At 42.3% G+C, this 16,871-nt stretch overlaps 1 long non-coding RNA gene across 1 annotated transcript; it reads left to right on the forward strand.

Annotated features, from left to right (window-relative positions):
- The first annotated feature begins 8,899 nt into the window (after positions 1 to 8,899).
- On the forward strand, positions 8,900 to 10,231 carry LOC147300589 (uncharacterized). Its single transcript, XR_015127692.1, has 2 exons — positions 8,900 to 9,715; positions 9,796 to 10,231. It is a non-coding gene; the product is annotated as an uncharacterized LOC147300589 (long non-coding RNA).
- The last annotated feature ends 6,640 nt before the right edge of the window (positions 10,232 to 16,871 follow it).

The raw sequence follows: 16,871 nt of genomic DNA on the forward strand, positions 1-16,871 counted from the left end.
TCTCTGAAACACAGACTTACCTCTTCCAATGGCGTTGGTCGACTCCACCTTCTCGGTCTAGGTCACCCAGACACGCTTAACTTTCGGTTTCAGTCTTCGTCTCGCTGTTCTTGCAACCACTGGCTCCTCTTCCCCTGCTCGGTGACACACAAAGTTTAACCCAGCACTTTAGACGCTGTCCTCGCGTTCTCAAGCGTTGACACTCAATCAAAATTATTCGCCCTCAAAGTGTTAATATATGACACCAGCAACCCTTATGCGCAACGCGCTCACCTCCGTATACTTACCTCTCCAATAGTTCCTCGGATTAGTGTTTTTTCGTTTTTTCATTTATTTTAAACCCATTAACGACGCTGCGCGTCCCTTATATACTTTACAGCAACACACCCTCAAGCGTCCCTCAACTTGTCCCGTACTAATAAATCTAAAACCAAGAAATCACCTTTATGTCATTATGTCAAAGCTTTCTCCATTTTGCACAGCTTGCCACATGTTTAACAAAAAAATCGCTGCCCGAGAAGGCTCCCACATATCAAGGTGGTCGTTCTCACAAATTTCCAGCAGACCCTCAAATAAACGAAAACAACGACTCAGGCAGGCTTCCAGTTCAGCCTCCTCAATTTCTATGCACACCGAAAAATCATGGGGAGATTCTTCTGTCTCCCCGTGTCCTACACAATTCACCTCCAAATGATCCCCTACAATTGAAATTTCAGTATGGAATGACGCAGAGATTAACATTCCCTTTTTTATTTACTATATGTAACCTGAATTTTCTCTCTCTTATCAAATAACAAAGGTTATCTTTAAAATTTGTTATTGAACTACTAATTAAGTTGCTTTTTATGGTATCAGTGGTAAACTACCCCTAAAAAGTCCACTTTATTGCGTGTTCATTGAGTTACTTCTATTAAGGCTATTTAACAAGTTCAATTTACACATACTCATTAATCTGTCACGCTTATTAGTGGCTCATGGTTGCTTAAAGCCTATGTCTGACTTGACCACAGAGTTAGAGCATCATTCAATCCTCTCAGGATGACCACTCCACTTACTCTGCATCCAGTCAGCTCATGAATTAACAACACTTGCAGACTGTAACCCTTTTATTTTTTGTTTATGCCTTCAAATCTACCTTAAATCTTCTTACCTAAACGTTGGTTTTAAACACAAACAATTCTTATATTCTACTTTGAAACGCTGTCACCATTCATATATTTACAATGTTATTATATACTAAGCCAGCATTTTAATCGCAGACATTTATCCACATTTGCAAACAATAGTTATAGAGCTGAATAACACACAAAACCGAAAGCATAGTCCTCTCATGCGCTCTGCATCAGCTGCCTCATTTGCATGCACACACACTCTTCATCTAAGAATAGCAGCAGGCAGTCAGTGCATTACTGACTCGACACACAGAGATCTCTCACACCAAATTTTCTTATTCTATATTACAACGACGTCTTATATTTACAACCACTGTCAGATCTGTCAGCTTTAGCGCCTACACAATTTAGACAAATTTAAAATAACCGCCCAGCGGATAAACTCCCTGAGTTTTTTGCGACCAATTAACCAGTATCAAGACTTTAACTGTTTCTGGCCTCATCTCTTAAAATCCCTAACTCAATTTAAAAGTGTCCAACACCCAAGGTCCAACCTTTGCTGCCCAAAAAAGCGCAGATACCGTTCCAAACGGTAAGGAGACTCTAACTCCTAGTTATTCTGGAGTGCCCCAAGCTCCACAGTGACCAACTGACTATCCCTCTTCGAGGACAATGCCTAAGCGTCCTTGGCATTGGCAAGCGTTACCTCTGAGCACTGCGCTTCCTAGCAGACTCGAACTGCCGTTCTAGAATAATTTATAATACTTTGAAACAACAATCAACACCCGAAACAAGTGTATAACTGAGGCAGGTGCAACCTAGTGGTCAATGGAGACTCCAACTCACAAAATGACCGCTCAGGTCCACTCTTATGACCAAATTTGGACTCTAACCAACACAATAACCAATTCCCTACCAAACTACTTGAGACTCTAACTCAATTTCTTTGGGACTTCAACCCAATATTTAAACTTTTCCTAGCAGACTCAAACTGCTTTAGCAGACTTTACTGCTTTCATTTCTTCTTAGCAGAACTCTAACTGCTTCAACTCATGAAATTTTCATCAAAATCAAAACAGACATGCACCAGTAATTTCAGTGAGTAGACTTTTAATTTTCACAGCCCAATTTGACACACTTTGGAAATAATTCAACAGGTAGTGTCTTACCTTTTTAAATATGATGCGCCGGCGTGCGTCCACTCACTTTTGACCACTGGCCAAGTCTGCCCGTCTGACCACCTCGGACCACCGCTCACACCTCCACTTTTCTCCCTTACTCAACCACCGGACGAAGCCCCCAAATGTTAAGATTCAAAAATTGAGAAAGGGTACAAGAGGTGATCGAAAAATAACCACACTGGTCCGGCCGGGTGAAGTCAAACGAAGATTTTAATTCACACGTGGGAAGATCACAGCAATTGATCTTCGACTTACTAAAGCACAAACAATTATTTTATAACATCAGGGTTTGTTTACTGACGCCCCTTCATGCGTCACAGATACATTTTATACATACGTCAAATCAACACCACAATGACCTTTTACACAGAACATCATCGTCTATTTTCATGGCTGGCACTTCCTGTGTACCTTTCAGTTCTTATCCTATTCCTCTTTCTTGCCGAGACACCAAGAAACGGTTCCTCTTTTACCGAGACAATTTTGCAGTTACAGCCAAACATAACTAACCTCTCCTCTAAATAAATCTAATTTAAAGTGTGTGTGTCACGACCTCACTCAGCCTCGATGTCACCTCTCGCACTTCTGACCTTTTACCAGACCAGAGGCTCACTGAGACTATGTGTATGTCTTCTACTAAATAAATGTTTTAATCAAGAACCCCTACTAAAAGCTTAATACAAGAATATGAACATATAAAAGATAATAAAATAAACTGATATAAGTGTTTTGTAAGCATGTATTGCAATTCCTTCTATGTTCTAGTTTTCCCTCAGCATGTATCACCTGAACAGTCACGTCAGTGAGGCTTAAGACCTTTAAAGAACCTGAACATCAACTCAAATAAGCACAGATATGCAATATGTATAAAATAGTTATAACTGCACCTGAAATACAAAGTTAACATCATCATAAACATCTTAAGGCCATCTTAAAGCTATCTGTTACATTGTTAAAGCAATGATCATACTGCAGATTATATTATGCTGGTAAAATACTTTTTGTTCATCCCCACAGGTTGCAAAGAGCAGTTTGTTGCAGAACTGCTGCTGAGGTGTCAAGATGACAAGCGAGCATCCGGCAGTGACAGGAAGCACCTGTTATGAAGATAGAAGACAATTGTTCTTTCAAATTGTGTCAAAAGTCGTTGTGGTTTTGATATTGACGTATGTGTATATATCCTGTCTGTGACGCATGAAGGGGGCGTCAGTAAATCAAACCCTGATGCTATAAAAATCTGTGTATGCTTTAATTAAGTTGAAGACCACTTGCTGTCTGCGCACAGAGTGTCTTCCCACACGTGTGTAGTCATTAAAATCATTGTTTGACCAAGAGCTTCTGGACCATGGGTGGTTTGTACTCTCCTTCCTCAATTTTTGAACCTTAACATTTGGGGGCTTCGTCCGGTAATTGAGGAGGGAGGATTGGAGGTGTAAACGGTGAAATTCGGTGGTCCGTTGTGGTCAGACAGGCAGGCGTGACCCGGCAACCAAACTGAGGGGACAGGCGCCTTTAAAAAGAGGTAGGCACAGGCCTGTTGATTTTATCCGAAGTGTGCTGAATTGGATGATAAAATTAAATGTCTATTCAGTAAAAGTTGCCGGTAAATGTCTGCTTTGATTTTGATGAGAATCTTATGACAGTACTGAGGATTTAAAGCAGTTGGACTGCTGGAAATGATTTAATACGGTTGGACCGTAAAAAGCAGTTGGACTGCTGGTAATGATTGAATGCGGTTGGACCGCTAAAAGGATTTAATACGGTTGGACCGTGGAAAGCAGTTGGACTGCTCAATGATTTTAGTATGTTAGGGAATTTGGTTATTTTTTGGTTATAAGGTTGGACCTGCTTCAGTCTTACACTTTGTTGGGTGTTTTACTGTTGTTCCAAAGTATTATAAATTACTCAAGAACGCCAGTTGGACTGGTAGGAAGTGCAGTTCTCGGAGGTAATGCTCCCTCCCGGCCAAGGACGCTTGGCCCTGACCTATCGGCGAATAGGGTTAGTACGGTTGGCAACCGGGGAGAACTTGGGAACCTCCAAAATAGCTAGTGGTTGGACCACTTTACCGTTTGGAACGGTAGTCTGCGCTTTTTTGGTCAGAAGAAGTTGGACTTCGGGCGTGTAACTTTAACTTAACACTTCGGGGTAAGCCTTGGCTGTGTAATGCCAAAAATAGAGCTTCAGGCAAAGTTTGGGTTGGTTGACGCTTTTAAATTGAGTTAGGGATTTTAGAGATGAGGCCAGAAACTGTTGGACAGATACTGGTTAATTGATTACAAAAAAGTTGGACTTTATCGGTTGGACCGTTAACTTAAATTTGTCAAAATTGGTTAGGCGCTAAAGCTGACAGATCTGACAGTAATTGTAAATATAAGACGTCTTTGTAAATATAAGAGATCTCTGTGTGAAAGGAGTCTGAGGCAATGCTGGAGCTATTTTTAGACGGTGTGTGTGAGTGTGAAATGCAAATGAGTAAGTAGTGAACTGTTTAAACCACAGTTGGTTTTACAAATACTGCTGCAAACATTGTTGAATGTGTGTTTAGAGCCATTTATGTTCATTAGAGGACTATAAATAAAGTTTTGAGTTGCCGTAGTGGATGTATAGTAATTGACTGAGTTTGGACGTAGATATATAAATATATTGAGTGCACTGTATATACTTAAGATTAACATATTACTTTCAGTAGTAACTTCTCTCCAGCAGTAGTTGCTGGTGTGGTTTATTTTTTCAATTTCTTGTGTGTGCGGTGAGAATTAATGGAGGTTTAAATTTTTCGTTTGTTTGTTTTTGACTTGCTCTTTCTGATTATGACAAGTATGTCTAAAATACTCTTAGGAAAGCGTATTTTGAGTATATTCCTCAACTCCTGTCACAGTTTAAGGGTGAATGCTGTGAGTAGTAGGCTTTGAGGGATTGGGTGTGAGGTGTACAAAATACAAAATAATAATAACACTATGAAAGTTGATAGTAGAGTGAGTGCAAGGCGGTGTGTGAACAGAGGAAGTCTGAGAGAGAAGTGTGTGCGTAGGCAAAATGCAGAGTGTGTGCGTGAAATAAGGGAGTATTGTTTTTACATCAAGGTTTAGTAGAACTAAAGTAGAACGTCACAAACAAACAAAAGAAGGTAAAATGAAGAGAGAAAATAACTGACAATTACATTAATGAATAGAAAACACACATACACAAAGTGTCATATGTGAAATTATTCGAGGAAAGAATCAGAAGTGAGATAGTTTAATATAAGATGCAATGAAGGAAGCAGCTTATACTCCTTTAATTTCCAGAGCCAGTGTGTTCCCTCCCCTGCCCACTTGGCCCCCGTATCAGGCGAGTATGGAAGGCTGGATAGCCCATGACGGGTAAGATCCCACCTCGAAACCCTGGGACAACCTAAGGCAGGCACAGTCACGATTACTCGGCCTCAGTAAGAAGATGGGACCTCAAGGGTAAAGCCGCTGGGCCAAGGCGGAGGGGGTAAGTGGCAAGTGGAGCCCTAACTTCTGGCTGAGGACAAGGAATGCTGTTATTCAAGGTGGGAAATCAAAATTTGGGTTAGTAAATTTGGGAAAGAAACTGACGGCTTAAGTGGAGAATTATGAAGGAGTCTGACACACTGCAAAAGCAACATATGCAAATTCACATACACAAACAGAAAATGCATTAACCTTATAAAGACAAGACAAGCCCATGATGATTCATGTATAGACACTGATTAAACCTGGCTTAGAACACAAAGATACGCAATGAAGATCAGCTTGCTACTTGTATGAGTGGTGGAATGGTGTGAATGGTTAATAAAATACATTTGAGTTTGTGATTGAGGAATAGAAGAAGCCATATGACAAAGGGAGTTATGAAAAAAGTGATTAAAGTAGTTTTAAAAGAGTGACTTAGGAGTGCTCTCTCGTACTGAGTGATCAAAACCAGTGATCACTGTAGAAAGAAATAAAATAATTTAATAAGGTGGTAATGTTTAAACATATGTTTCTGTTGTTACAGCAACTCATTGAGAGATGACTCAGTATGCAAATCACTTGGAGTGAGTGGTGACGCAGGAGCTTCCTGTGTGTGTGTGTGACTGAGGCTTTCAGAAGAGGAAGCATAGCAGAGAAGAGAAGTGCAGATTTGGGTAGGAAATTTATAGTTTAGTGATATGTTGTTGTAAGGGGGGTTGTGTTTTATGTTGAATCCAAGTATGTTGAAGTGCATAAAGGGGGTGATTTTTGTGTGCAAATTGTGTGGTTTTAACGAGACTTTCGGTGTATTGAGGAGGTGACATTATGTGGTGGCAAAACTTGTGTGTTTAAGGTTGTTGGGGTGATGGGTTGATTTTGTCAGTTAGGTTTGGGTTGTTTTTGTTTTTAATAGAGGGAGTTTTAGGAAACATGTCAGCTCTATTTTTTCTCATTTCTGTTCTAAGCAGGCCTGCAACAGCGCTGAAAATTCTCGGGGAAGAGCAAATGTAAGGGGGGCTTTCCAGATTACAACTGGCTGAGGAGAAAGCTACCTGTGGGGACTAATCAGGTCATAAGTCTCTGTAAAAAAGGATTGTAGCGATTCAATCCAGTCCAAAAGCATAAAGAAATATTTTCCTATGGAAAATAAAAAATGACTGAGCTCATTTTGCTGAGGGTGGAGAATCTGATCTGAAGCTCCACTATTAGCAAATATATGGTGTGACTGAATGTGAATGTGTGTGACTGGATGAAGGTGGGGGAATGAATAAATGTGGACAAACAATTGGCTTCTACCAGAGAAAATTTCTGTTTTGTTGACTGGGGTTAGATTATGGGATTATAGTATATTGTTGGGAGAATGCCAAATGTTAAAGGGGAAACATTTTCGGTTATGACTCAGTTACCATTAATTGGAGGAACACATGACTGATAATTGTTCTGTTTTAAGTTTATTTTTATGACATAGATTGGAGCATGAGTGGGGAAAACTGAGCATTTTAAGTTTTGTGTAGTATTGTGACACATGAAATGTGTCAAAATAAAAGGGGGAATTTAGGGTTTAATAATTTAGGATTATTTCAGGACTTTTTGGGGTTTTTGGTCATTTGGATATGCTAAAACTGAAACTGTTATTTTTATGTTAAGGTTAAAGGATTAAAGAACTGAATCCTGTTTAGAAGATACAATGCCAGTGTTTTAAAGCTGTGTACAAATCTTAGAGGGAAATTGTGGGACACGTTGACAAAAAGATATCCTTGGGGGAAAATTAGTGAGGGTTGAAGGAGGAGAACAGGTTTGATTTCTTTTGATTTCTAGAAGTAGTGGTTATAATGTAGGCTTACACATACAGATATTACACAGAAACACACATAACAGTATTGATTCCAGGCAAAAGGCCTCAAAAGCATTTAGCTTTTAACTGAACTTAAAGAAGGACCAAAGAGGAAGGAAAGCATATATTTTGGTTAAGTCTGATAAACTAAAATTAGAAGGTATTGTTAAATTAAAAGGAGCAAATGAAATAAAAAGGCTATACCAAAAACAGGTTATAACATAGGAAATGTGAGGTTAAAATGAAGTTAACACACAGGAGTTGTTTCAAGGCAGCATTTAGCTATGATGAAATGTATACAGGAGTAATTGCTTATATGCTTAAACTTAATTGATTAAAGTGGTTGTTTTCTTTTGGAGCTTTTAGTAGAATAGGCGCTTATAATGATTTTTTTGTTAAAAAGGTGACTTAAGATCAGAGTGAAGGCACTTGCAGCAGCGACAGTTTGTGTGTACAGGATGTTGATGATCAGATAAGGGAAAAATAGAGCAAGCAACCGGACGTGAAAGCAGCGCTTTAAGAGTTTCAAAGTGATGAGTAACGTTGAAGAATATATAAATACAAGTCAATATAAATACAACCATTGGTCCAAGATCTTCTGGACCAATGGTTGTTTGTACTCTCCTTCCTCAATTTTTGAACCTTAACAAGTCCGATGGTTGAGACCAGGTCTGAGGAAGTGTAAGTGTGTTTTTAATGGGATTCATGAAAACAAAGCAGCACACATTCAACCATCTTCATCATGTCAGGAGTCATCATCAAAGTGTCAATCAATGAACAGATGATGGATCAATAACTGCAGCTGGATTGTGTTTGTTCTCTCCATCAGATTCCTGTCAACTCACAATCGACACAAACACAGTGAACACAAAGCTCCAACTGTCTGACAACAACAGGAAGGTGACACATGTGGAGGAGGTTCAGTCCTATCCTGATCATCCAGACAGATTTGATGTTTTTAATTATCAGCTGCTGTGTAGAAATGGTCTGACTGGTCGCTGTTACTGGGAGGTCGAGTGGAGAGGAAGAGTTTTTATATCAGTGAGTTACAGAAGCATCAGAAGGAAAGGAGACAGTTATGACTGTTTGTTTGGAGACAATGATCAGTCCTGGGCCCTGTTTCAGGAAGCCGGTTTAGTGGAAAAACTGAGTAAGTATACCCTGAGTTAACGAAAACTCTGGGTTTTCGGTTTCACAAAGCGAGTTCAGCTGCAGCCTGAGTGAGTCACTATGACGACACACTCCGTGAAACTAACCCTGACTGTCTCCGCCCCTTTGTCGGAAACCTGACAGTAGGAAGTGTCAGACATGGCGTGCCACTTCCTTGAAGAGCCAGTAGATCGTGAAGCCCAAATTCTCCGCAGAGCTCTCCGCCGGGAGAGAGTGATCAGAGCGCGTTTGGACATTTTATCATTTCCTGATGATTTTCTGTGCGAACGTTACCGTTTCTCAGCACAATCTATAATTTATTTGGATAACATCCTCAGGCCATATATTACGCATGTGACACATCGCGGACATGCTCTCAGTTCATTGCATATTATTTGTATTGCACTTCGGTTTCTTGCAAACGGGAGCTTTCTGTATAATATTGGTGACGCTGAGCACGTTTCCAAGGCTACCGTCTGTCGGGCAGTCAGGAATGTTACAGTTGCACTGAAACGTCTCCTGTACTCGTCTGTGGTGTTCCCCGGTCACAGACCCACAAGATTTATCAAAGAGGGATGCCACAAAATTGCAGGTATCAGGATGAACAAAACTTAATTTATGATGTGGTGATACTTGGACTACTACTTAAATTTTACATTTATTTTCAGGGTTCCCAGGCGTGATTGGCTGTACAGATGGCACTCACATTCCAATCATTGCTCCTTCAGTAAATGAAGGAGACTATGTGAACAGGAAGTCTTTCCACAGCATTAATGTACAGGTACATAGTTCCCTGTAGCATGTCAAACTAACAAATTATTTCATTATAGTAATGGATGCTAATTTGTGTTCTCTGCACTGTGAAGATCATATGTGATGCTGCCAACATTATCACAAATGTGGAAGCCAAGTGGCCAGGCTCTGTTCATGACTCACAAATATTCCGTGAATGTACACTGAGCACAAAATTTGGACATGGTGAGTTGAGAATACTTTAAAATATATAAAGACCAATTGCTTCAGGGACATTTGAACTGAAGTGTACCCTTCTGTCTTAGGAGAGTTCACTGGCTACTTGCTTGGTGATAGGGGGTATCCATGTTTACCCTATTTGCTTACCCCTTACCCTGACCCTGAACCGGGCCCACAGCAGCGATATAATCTGGCTAATTGCAGGACAAGAGCCAGAATTGAAATGACTATCGGAATGCTTAAGGCCCGGTTCCAGTGCCTGCAAAGACTCAGGGTCACCCCAGAAAGGGCATGTGACATTATTGTGGCATGTGTGATTCTTCACAACATTGCCACAATTAGAGGAGAACACTGTCCTTCTGAACCAAACATCAGCAGTGATCCAAACCATGAACATCCTGACCCTCCCACGGACATACAAGATGGAAGAGCAGTCAGAGACACCATATGTCACAATCATTTCTTTTGACCCATCACCTCAACATGTTGAAAGAAGAATAAACAGATTTTTTGTTCAACTGGCTTTATTGGTCGCCTGTGTTTCCTGTACACAAAGTATTAAAAGATGTAAACCTCATAAAGTGTCTCTGTTGCTTCCTCCTCTGTAACAGCTGTCAATGTTTCTTCATTATTTTCCTGTAGTAAAGAAATAGACAACATTGCTGTTCTACTGTAAACTCATATAATCTGTGGAGTATTACTCACAACTGCATGTTGGTCTGGCTCAACAGGAGGCTGCACCAGATGCAGTACACCATCAACTGATAGAATATGAGGTTTATACAGGTCACTTATAACTTACAAGGGACCAAATGGCAATTAACAAACATACCAAGCACCTTACACTTCATTGTCATTATGCTCTCAAAGACAACCAAGGCTGAGGGAAGGCAAAATCAGTCGGAAAATAACTTCACTACAAAATAATCCATTATGGTAAAGAGTTTATCAAATGAATGAGCAGCACTGCAAAGGTGACTGTGAAGAAAGGATGTATGCACATCATGTATTATTTTGAATTTACCCCCTATGTAGGCACTTGTGTCTTGCGGGGTTATTGACTCAGAGGATGTCCCCGCAGAGATGCCTTCGGCCACAGGGCGCCCACTGTTTTGGCTGAGGGCCAACTGCTCAGCCTCTGTGAGTGGTGGTGGTGGAGGACCCCCACCTGTTTTTCGGGCCTCCGCTTTTTTTCTGTTGGCTATAACGGGCCACATTTGAGCATACAGAGTAAGCAAATATGTACTTGTAATGTGCTCAGATAATTTCAATAAGTGCTTACAGAAAGAAAATTAATGTAGCCTCTAACTGCAATTGATTTACATAGGACAAACAGACCAAGCACTATGGCTCATAATACAATTACACCTTACCTGTTTGGACTATATTTTTATATTTCATTTTTACTTGCTGCCAGGCACGTTTGGGGCCTGTTGGGTTGCACCTGCGCTCACATCACTTCACAAAATAAAATGTATAAAATAACAAATAAAATAACATATGATAAAATAACGTGTTAAATGGGTGGAAATCCCTAGATCAATGTTTAAATTAACACTCACGCATTGACTCTGTCGGCTATGTTTTGCCATGCATGCTTTTGCAGCTGTGGCTGTGTTACTTTTTTCCGCGGAATTTGCATGTTATCGGCATATGCTGCCATCAGAATTTCGGCCTCAAGCGCTGTGAAATACATTGACCGCGCCTTCTTTCCCTCCGTCTCCATGGTGACTCGCTTAATCTGTGCTCCGCTTATCAGGGCTTTCTGTATCCTCGTGCGCGCGCTTAACTTGGGGTTAAAGCAACTCCGCGTTGACTGAACTAATTGTTATCAGCCTTTCTGAAACGGAATATTCCGAGTTGGACAGTTTGGGGTTACTCAACCCTGCGTATCGTTTTTCACTCTGAGTTTTCTAAACCGGCTTCCTGAAACAGGGCCCTGGAGTCTGTTCTGCTCTGATGATGGTCCTCGTTATGTCTGGCACAATAACAGACAAACATCCATCTCCTCCTCCTCCTCCTCCTCCTCTGTCTCTAACAGAGCAGCAGTGTATGTGGACTGTCCTGCTGGCACTCTGTCCTTCTACAGAGTCTCCTCTGACACTCTGATCCACCTCCACACCTTCAACACCACATTCACTCAAACTCTTTATCCTGGGTTTAGGTTCTATCCTGGTGCCTCAGTGTCCCTGTGCTGAGTGGAGTGTAAAGAGTGTCTCCTGTTACAGAAACACTCTGACTGTTGAACAGATAGTTCAGTCTGTACATGTCTGTCTCTTTCACTCACAAACACGTTTTCAGATTCATGGATTCAATCAGTTGATGTTTGAAACTCTTCTAAATGATTCCTTGTAAACTTCTTCCTCTTCAGTCACAAACAAACAGGAAGTGATGTCACATGTGTTCCTGTCCACACAGCAGAATGAGTCTATTGCTGACAGTGATGTACAAACAGAGTGAGCATTTCTGAGGCCCAAAATAAACTGAGTAGTTCACTGAATGAACAATGGACTGTGAGCTCAGTTCCTTCATCATTAGTATGGATTATATATGTATATGTATTATATTAGTATCATATATATCAGGTGCTGCTGCTTTCAGTCATTGTGCAAATGTGCTGTTTGTAAGCTTGTAAAGCTGCAGTCAGCTGAGACTGAAGAAGTCACCTGATCAGTGAGCAAACGTTTCTGAAAACGTCCAGATGAACAGAATCAACCTTTGGGATAATCTGTTCCACACATCCATGTTTCACTTACTGCATTATATTTCCTCATTGCTGTGCACACAGGCCTGTGGCTTATAACCAACTCCAAGTTCAGACTCAGAGGCTGCTGAAGCTGTTTTCTGGAACAGAGACGTGTTGGATATAAAAGCAACTCTTCTTTATGTGTCAGCACTGAGGAAAGGAGCAGCTTCGTTTCTAAGTGTATGAAGGACTGTAGCAGTGTGTGTGTGAGCTTTATTTCACAGACAGAACCATGTCAAAAACACAACTTCAGGTAAAAACAATACAAAATCAAAGAGTCTGATCAGAAGGATTAAACAGAGGAGTGTGGGACTGTTTTTAACAGACAGCAGGTTAAGCCAGGCTGGAGGAGTAAACTGAGCCTCGGTGTGAGCAGCAGTGTGTTTGACAGGAAGCTGAGATAAACAGTCTGGAGCCCATTTAGTGCTTCATATGAAAGTGTGAGGATTTGAAAGCAAATCTAAAATCAAGCAGGAGTCAGTGTGAGAATGATTTGTGCTTTTCCTCAGTCAGATGCTGGGAGTTTCAGTTCATCCATGTTCAGCGTGCTGTGCTTTGTGTAACAGGAGAATATGACAGTATAAATCAAGTCTTCATGTCACTGAAAGCCTCCACAGTCTGCTATGGAGGTGCATCAGTTTGGATTTACAAGAAGAACATTTCTTAAACCTGCCACAAGATGGCGCTCCAACAGAAGGGATGTCCACAGTGTAACACAGACACACACATACTGTGTGAATGTGTGAGTGAATGGGCTTTCAACACAAGGCTTCTGCTGCTACCTTTAATGACATAATTAGCTAACAAGAACAAACTGTTAATTACCACCAAAGAACGGCTCCAGATTTTAGCTGCTGACCATTTTGTGAAACGTTGATTACATCAGCTTATTGTTGATTTTTCAACCTTAATATCAGCTGCTTTAAAGGAGCCTCGTTCTCTGGCAGTAACACTTTTCTTCACTAGATGCAGTGCAGGCACAGTCTGTGTTTCTAAACTACACACTAATGTTCATTGTTGTGCAGCTAAATCCTCCCTCTGGATGGGAAGAATCCCTGTCAGGCTTCAAACACCTGGCTTGGTGTTCTGGAGCTAATGTGTCACCTGTGAGGACTCTGAGATGAACACACAGCAGACACTTCAGTTCTCCGTCTGTGTGTCCTCAGTTTCCCAGCATGCCTTGGCTGTGGTGGTGGAGGTGAATGAGGGGGAACATGCTGCTCTGTCAGCACTCAGGTTTCATACCTGGTGATCTCAGAGGACAAAGCGGCGTTACAGCAGCGCACGTTGATGAGACCTGATGCTCTGAACAGTTCAGACTTCAGCCTCACTCTGAGAAAACAAACGACTGACTGTCAGCAGCAACTACACCTGCTCCATCAGTGACGGAGAGAAGAACTGAGACTGAGAGACATACAGCTGCAGGTCAAAGGTCAGAAACGCCCGCTCTTTGTACGGGTCAGGAGTTAGTACTGCAGAGGTCAGAGGTCAGCTTGCTGACAAACCATTTGAAACAGTTTGGAGCTAAAAGCACAACAGCAGAGGAAAGAAGAGACACTGCAGAGATGATGCAAAATATTGTGTTTTGTTCTCAGCTGTCAAAAAGTGTAACACACGTGTTCCAGCACAGCCTTTGTGTACTTTCACTTCTCCATACTGTCCATTGGAAATCCTGTTTGTTCCTTTTTGATTTCAGTCCATGTGTCCAAAGCAAACTTCTGTCCCACACTTTCTCTGCTGACTCTTCACCGATGCTCAGATGATCTCAGATGATTTCACCAGAACTCATCAAAATTCGGGCTCCACAGAAACCCAGACGTCACTAAACAAGCGTAACAAGCAAAGTGAAAACTGGTCGTTCAGCTTTATTGACCAAAGATAAGCTCACATGTCACCTCATGACACAGACACTTATTTCCACAGCATGCACGAGGACTGACAATAAGTGTCTATAAAGCCACTTCTATCTGCCACACCTGTGCTTCTGTCATGGTTGCTCTCCTCTCACTCTGTCATTTATCCACAGTCTGCCTCCCTCTGCTCCGTCAGCTGACGTCCTCTCTACACCACCTGCTGTGTTTTATCCTGCAAAAACACATTTAAGAAGCGTTGCACCGAGTAACGGGAGGAACTGCTATAAAATACATTTAAAGGAGGTGGTGCTGAGTGCTGTGACTGGGGTCCCACCACTGACATCACGGGTGGAGGACATGTTGGAAAACTGCTACAAAGTGCTGTGCAGCCAGCAGAGCTTACAGTCTGTCCTGTGTGTCATACAGGCTCTCACACTTAGTGTTTCTGTGACACATTGAAGAGAAGTTTGTGTTGTTCACAGTTGTGCTTGTACTGAGTGACAGCTGACATGACCTAACAGGAATAATGTGTCTGTGCTGAATGAGAAGTAACACACAATGAAGTCTTGATGCATCTCAATCATCCAGGAAAGTGAGTCTGTTGCTTCTGTTCATCTGGACGCAGCGTTTTGTGGGAGAAACGTGTCGTGTCATGGTCCCTGTGCCTCACCAGCTGATTCTGTATTAGGCAACATGTTTTCTCTCTCTCTCTCTCTCTCTCCTGCCGGGGCGATGCTCATTATGGGCTCCCGCCCCTGGCCCACGCACCTGCTGCCGATCGGGATAATCACAAGGCCGATTTAAGACAGCAGCACTGTGTCACTCGTCGCTGGATCGTTGAGTTATCAGCATCAGTCGCTCAGTAGATTGCAAATAAGGATCTGTGAGTTCGTTCCGTCTGTTCGCCTCTAACTATTATCTCTGTGTACAGATCTATCCCGGACCTTTCCCTGCCTGCCTGTCATCCCGTGGACGAGTGAGTGGATGGTGTTTCCCCAGTGTGGGGAGTGAAGAGAGAGAGCCTTTGGAGGACGTCAGATTCCCGTCTTTTCCCTCACATACCCCGGAACCCTGGACCCCCCTCCCCTCCCTCCAGCACTTTGTAAATAGCATCACCTGGTGTCGTTGTGTAAATAAAATCTGTAAATCCTGTAAGGAGTCCCGGTCTGCGCCTGAGTCCGTTAACTGAAACCTGACATGTCGTCATCATCAGGTGACGTCTTCAGTCTCAGCTGCAGGTTTCAGTCTTACAAACAGGACATTTGCATAAAGACTGAAAGCAGCTGCAGGAACGATGGGCTGGGAGCTCCGTTCCTTCATCTTAATTATGCAGATTCTCAGGACCATTGATCAACAACCACTGATCCATGTCCATGAGTCCCATTCACAGAGATGTGGGAATGGCTGCAGTCACAGCATGTAAGATGGAAATAAATGAGAAGTATTTAGCTGAAGTGGATTTGATTTATGTTACTTCTTTTTTAACTTGTAGTTCTACATTGGAAGATTATTGTGATATTGAAATATAAAAATACATTTATATTCTATTATTTTCTCAAAATAAGCGTCACACTCGTGGAAGCCGGTGTAGCCGCCGAAACGCCTGCATTTATGGAGACTTTCAGCCCCAGGTAGGCCAGTTATGGATCTTCGGATCCACATTATGTCAGCAGCTGTTCTCCACCGTGAACTGTGTTCAAACAAACACGCTCACGCCTCACAGACGACAGCTTACAGTCCTGTAGAGATAAAGTGACTTCGTACAGCCCCGTCTTCAGTCTTGTGGAGATGATCTCGACGCTTTGGTGGATGTTACTAGCTCCTATACACCAAGATGGCGGCGCGCACAGACGCAGCGGCCCGGAGCTCCTACACTTTTGCACTTTTGGTGGTACTGTGTATTATTTCACACAGTCTGGGGTTACTTCAATACAACAGAGATGATCTACTACAACTAAGCCGTGGAGATCTTCAACTAACATCCGAGTATCTCATCCCCCCGGAGATCGTTAAGCAACCCCCGGGGCTACCCGCAACAGCAAGCCGCAGGAGGAGACGTTGCGAGCGGAGGCAGAAGAGAGGCAAGCGGGGAGGCCTGTGGGCACGGCTAAAGACTAGTCCGTTTAAACCACCACTCCCGATCATATTCCTCTCCAACGCCCGTTCAATCCGTTACAAACTGGATGAAATACGACTGCAGATCGCCACTCGACGGACTTTTAATAACTGTTCGTGCATGATTTTCACTGAAACCTGGCTGGACAGCGCCATTCCCGATGCGGCTATCGATCTAGCAGGCCGCACCGCCTATCGAGCCGACAGGTCTGCGGACTCGGGTAAGAAGACTGGCGGGGGGCTGTGCATCTATATTAACAACCTTTGGTGCACGAACGTCACGGTAACGGAAAAACTGTGCAGTACAGAGGTAGAACTGTTGGTGTTAAAGTGCCGTCCATTCTATCTCCCTCGGGAATTTTCTGCCGTTTACATCTGCGCTGTTTACATTCCACCAGATGCTAATGCTAAGCTAGCGTTAGCACAATTGAGCAGCAGCATCAATAAC

The sequence above is a fragment of the Aulonocara sp. 'chitande type north' Nkhata Bay genome, unplaced genomic scaffold (assembly GCF_057382095.1).
Source record: "Aulonocara sp. 'chitande type north' Nkhata Bay isolate Kocher_YH1m ecotype deep benthic unplaced genomic scaffold, A_spYH_male_GT1.1 unmapped_scaffold_26, whole genome shotgun sequence".
NCBI lineage: Eukaryota > Metazoa > Chordata > Actinopteri > Cichliformes > Cichlidae > Aulonocara > Aulonocara sp. 'chitande type north' Nkhata Bay.